The sequence below is a fragment of the Pseudopodoces humilis genome, chromosome 3 (genome assembly GCF_049639895.1).
Source record: "Pseudopodoces humilis isolate 2021_Gansu_Grassland_sample_001 chromosome 3, ASM4963989v1, whole genome shotgun sequence".
Taxonomy (NCBI): Eukaryota; Metazoa; Chordata; class Aves; order Passeriformes; family Paridae; genus Pseudopodoces; species Pseudopodoces humilis.
Genome location: NC_142202.1, coordinates 67,086,794 through 67,092,644, shown reverse-complemented (window position 1 = coordinate 67,092,644; position 5,851 = coordinate 67,086,794).

Below are 5,851 nucleotides of genomic sequence, written 5' to 3'. Positions count from 1 at the left end.
CCATGCTATCATGCCCTGCTGCTTCTCTGTAGCGTGCCCAGGCATGCTCAGCACACTCTGACAATGAGCCTGGTGGGGACATGCCAAGGCCTGCGTTGCAATTCTCCTCGCCTGCCTTCAGGAGACAGCTTGGCAGTCTGAGGGAAAAAAAACAAACAACAAACTCACACCGAAGTGGATTTGTAACAGTACTGGAAATACTTTCAAGATTAGAAATGGAAATTTGTAGAGGGATTTTTCATGTCATCGTGTAGAGGAACCTTGATAGGCATGTATGTACTAAGTAATCATTGCTGCTGTCACATAAAGGCTTAACTCATGCTCCAAAATTTCAGTTCATCAATTTAGAAACTGCAAGATGTCAGGCTCTCCATAGTAACTTTCATTTAGAGGTATTGATTTGCAGAAATCCTGTTCATTTGCCTCTCAACATCAAATCCCAAACAGCTCTTTCCCTTTAGGAACTCAAAATAACTCATAAATTGAATTTACCTCATGTTTTAAGCCTTAAGGCATCATCCATCTGAGAACAGGAAATACTTGTAAGGTAAACAGAACAAAAGACACTTTTGTCAGACTTTACAGATACCAGGGGTTGGATTTTTTCCTTTCTGCAAGCCTATTTCCCTCTAATACAACAAACATAGCTTCAGGCAGAGGCATGTAGAATGGTTTCCAAACTAAATAAGTTTCAGAGGCTATGTGAGCCTTAGAAATGTCTCTCAAATGCAGTCCAGGCTAAGCAACACCTGCCTGTGAAAAGTAAACAAGAGAAAGTCTAAATTAGGCTGGACAGAGACCTGGATTACCCCCCTTGGACTGTTGTTGAGAGCTGAGCAAGTGCTTTTAAAGGTACCACACACTTCCCTTGGGGCTGCAGAGCAGCACGGCCTTGCTGGAGTGCTGCTTCTTCAAGCCAAAAGTCAAGCACAAGCCCTTACTTCTGCAGAACACCCAGTTCTGCCTGCTTTGTTTTTCCTTTGTGTTTGCACGGTGTCACGGACTCCTGCCGCTTGTGGATAGAGAGACTGAGCATTTATGTATTATACCCATGTTGCTAATGGTCTAGACCAACACCTGGTTTGAGGAAAATGTACCATCTTTACTGGTTTTAATGTTTCTCTCTAGGTGGAAGAAGCATGTAAAATCCTGCAAGGCAATTCTAGAAAGAGTCTGCTTTATTCTCTAGAAAAAAAAAAGAAAAAAAAAAAAAAAAAAGAAGAAAGAAAGGAGAGTGTAAAGCTTCTTGATGTTCGGGTACATAGCATGATTTTTTGGACTGGTAACATGTATCTGCAGTTACAGAATAGCCAGTTACTGGCTATTCATGGATTCCTTTTGTGTTATCACTCACTGAACAGCGAATGAAAAAACATTCCCAAAAATAGCAGGGGAAGGGGACGGAAAGGGAAACAACATAAAAACCCTGCACAGTAAGTAGGGAGGCATGGCCCTTTCTCTCACATAATGAAAAGGTTGACACGAAGACTGTTAGCACAGAAAGGTTCCGTTTAAAAATCCATAGTGTTTAAGTGTTGTTCTTCCAATCTGATCTGTCAGAAATCTCCCTCATAATTTCATTCTCCACAGAAAGGTACTAAGTAGAAACTTTAGAAGTATGTTGCTATTGTGTTTGAAAACCTTCCCGACCAAATGAGGTTTCAGTCAGCCACACAACAGCATGGCTTTCTGACTCATAACCCTTCTCTGATCATAACTAACTCTGATCTTCCCTCCGCTTCAAGCCCAAATGCCATTTTGTCTTTCTTCAATTGCTCACTAGCCTGAAAAAGTCTTCTTTTAAAATACTGAGTCAATTTTGTTCAAGGCTTAATACAGCAGCATGATCCAATCTGCAATGATATAGATTTTTTTCCTTCACCAGCTAAGTCTCTGAGGCATTTTATGGAATCAAATATTGCTAAAAGAGCATCACATAAAGAAAGTTTTAAAATTAGATTTAAAATGCAAAGAGCAATTCAGCATATGCGTTACCCATGTGGAGCTGGTTTGGCAAATGCAACATGGAATTACTTAAAGCTTGCCTACAGCTTTTTTCTTTTCTTTCCTTTCTTGGTGTTTGTTTTTTTTTTCTTCATTTTTGGTGTGTTTTTTTTTTTTTTGTGGGGTTTTATTTTGTTTTTTGGGTTCTTTTGTTTTTTTGGTTGGTTGATTGGTTAGGTTTTTTGGTTATTTCTACTTGTGGCAACATGACCATAGAAAACATTAGACCTAGACTGTTATTAATACAAGTTTGTAATCTAGGAAGTTATTCTTTATTTCTCCCTGCTGGTGTCTAGCTTAAATAGCTTGTTTTGTCAGGTCATCTGTCTAAAATGAATGCCTTTTCAAAGATATGGCAATTTCTAGGGTAAGATGAAAAAAATTGAACGCTTCACTAAATTTACTGTTGAGTGTGGTATATAACCTTTCTTTAAAATAAGCTCATATAATTCCTTGTTGTGTGTACTCTCACAAAGATGATATGACTAAACAAAATGACACAAGTGAGGCAGAAAAAGAAATAAAGATTTTTAAGGGTTCTTTCTTCTAGGAAAAAGTAGCAAACCTAGAAGACAACTTAGAAGACAACATTTTCAAATGGCTGCATCCATTCATATTTTTAGTTAGCTAAAGAAACATTTTCAAAAGTTCAATATTATCTCACTGAAAAAATTATTAACAGGGAATTGGTTAAATCAAGACACAGCCATAGAGGGGGAAGAGATTGCAGCTACCCTCTTGCCATGGGATGGAGAACAAAGAACGTATTTGAGGGCGCTGAGGAAACAAGGGTGATGGCTGCAGTTCACCAAATTCCCCCCCTCTGCAAATACATCATTCATGCCAGTGCTTCAACCATACCCAAGAACAGATGTTTACATTTGCATTTACAATTCTACTTGTTGAAGTTAACTTTCGAACATTTGGAGTGAATTATAATGTGACCAAATATGGTCACACATTAGTCTCCATGTTCTATGCCTTCACCTCACAAATAGATAATTATTACAAATTACTCTTAAAAAAAACAAACAAGAAAAAAACCCAAAAGCAAAAACAAAACAAAAAAACCCAAAACAAACAAACAAAACCCAAAAAACCCAAAAAAACTTCCCATAGTTAGTAACTATATTGATAATAGGTACTATTTCTGCTGCTATGTTTTAGATATTATCTTACAGGCTGCATGTTTGCAACATCTATTAACCATAAATAATAATCCTTTCTAATACGGTTCTATTTACAGATTTCTAAATCACACTGAAAACCTGGCCAAGTGCAGCCACATCAGCCATCTTCAACCACTACCATATATATCTCAGAAGTAAGCAAATCTATGCTCTGAGCAAAAGAAATTCTGAATTCCCTTCCAGATTTTTTTCCTCCCCACACACAAACTCATGCTCCCAAAACACTACCCATTGAAAGAATGGGAAGCTGCAAATGTTTAAAAATATTAAATAGAGCACCTTTCTTCTTGGAGTGGGTTGGATTTTTTTGGTTGGTTGCATTTGGGGTCTTTTTTGAGGGGAAGCAGCATGTTTGCTTTTGTTTGGTTTGTGTGTATGTTTTGGGTTTTTTGGTCTGCTTCTTTGGGTTCTTTTTCGGAAAAAGTGAGCTGGGGAGTAACATAAGAGGAAGGCAAACAGATCATTTGGTCAGAGCATGGTCCTACAGCATTTGTACCTTACCTATCTCCATTCAAGTGGAAGAAACAAGCAATGCTTCTTCTCATGGGTATCACTGAAGAGGTTCTCAGTCTAGCAGAAACATGTCATAAATACTGTATTTCAGTCCACTAATTCTACCCTCAGTCTTAATTTCCAACATAACCAGCAATTAATCCACAAATTATTTAAAACTAACAGCATCTTAAATGACAGAGAATTGCCATCCTTTCTAAATTTCAGACAAAAAGGTAACAAACATTTGAAGCAGGCAATTAAGAGTTCATACTATTTTTGTAGAACTGAATTCTCCTCTGCACTCTCTGTAGTCCTATATAGGAACAAGCTAGCATAATACTTAAATCACTGGGAAAATGTACTTTTAAAATATCATGCAAATAGCAGGGAATCACCTGTCAGCTACACCAAACTGCAGTAAAAATTTAAATGTGATTTTCCAATGCAGTCAGACAAACCCTAATGGGAGTCTGATGCGTACTTTCCTGGAAGAAAGAACATAGCACAAGTACATGGGTGTTGAAAAAACCTTTTATATCTCTCTACGTTTAAGAATCTAACCCTTATTAAGTTCACCCAAGCATTCAAATTAAATGTTCATAAAGATTAAAGCCTAAAAAAAACAACAGAAACCAAAGCATATACTAAAAAGGCATTAAGAAAATATAACTTTTCTCCTCACATAATATTGAAAAACATCTGAAAGACAACTCATAGCCAACTCACATTGGTCACAGCCAGTATGGCTTCATGGCAGGAAAGTGTTTGCTTATCAAACCTGATTCCTTTTCATAACAAGGTAACCCATCTGCCTGACCAAGGGAATCCAGTTGGTGTAATCCTTCTGGATTTCAGTAAAACTTTTGATACTATCTCACGGTATCCTTCTGGACAAAAGGTCAGGCACACAGCTGGATAAACACATCATGCCATGGATGAGCCACTGGCTCACCACTCAGGCACAAAGGGTTATAGGGAATGGGTGACATTGGACTGGTGACCTGTCACCAGTGGAGTTCCACAGGGCTCCATCTTCAGCCCTGTGCTCTTCAACATCTTCATGAGTGACTTGGATGCAGGACTGGGATACTGAGCAAGGTCACAGATAATACAGAACTGGGAGGAGCTGTTGACTCCCTCGAAGGCAGGGAGGCCCAGCAGAGACCTTGACAAATCAGAGGACTGAGCAGTCACCAACCATATGAAGTTCAATGAGGGAAAGTGCTGGATTCTGCATCTGGGATGGGGCAACCCTGGTTGCACGGACAGACTGAGGAATGAGAGGCTGGAAAGCAGCGCTGTGGAAAGGGACCTGGGGGTCCTGGTCAATGGCAAGTGGAACATGAGTCAGCAGTGCCCTGGCAGCCAGGATGGTGAGCTGTGTCCTGGGGTGCATCAGGCAAAATATTGACATATACCACAACCACAGAGAGAAAATAGGTTAAAAAGGTAGCAAGAAAAATTTGTATTTGAAAAAAAAGAAGGAAGACTGAGCAGCAGTGGAGTTCTGGTAACTTCTGTGTTCACTGCTCTTAAATCTTGATTTCAAAGCTTATATATTTCATTAAATATCAACCTGTAAGACAATTGTAGGTTGAGAAAAAAAGAAAGGGGAATGGGGGCACTGAGGTCTCTCCAAATCAGGCACCAGAACTAACTCATGAATCAATGGAGGCAGGCAGTAAAATCCATCCTCTATAAGGGTGAGAAAGTTTTATGTTGCTCATAGCTGTAAAAAAAACCAAACTGGAATGGGTTTTAAGTTAAATCCAAATATTCACTTGCTCTCTTGCAAGTTTATCATATACTGATTTAATGAACAGCAAATAAATAACTTTTTTAGGTAGATTCTGATGGTGGGAAAGGTTCTTGGACACTACAAGGCATGCAACTGCACTTTTAAATATCCATATTAGAATGTGAGTTCATACAAAGCCATTATTCCAGTATCCCTTCATCTGTTTATTCACCCTGTTCAAATCTCACTTGTATACATATACATGTGTTTGCACCTCAGGTAGGAACCGCTGGAATGTGTGGAGTCAATGAAAGCAGCACAGTTCAACTTGCCTGTTTGCCAATTGTCCATTTCAACTCACTAGGTCTACCTAATTTATATACTTTTTCCTTTGTAGTTCAATGATAGACAAAAGACAACCACG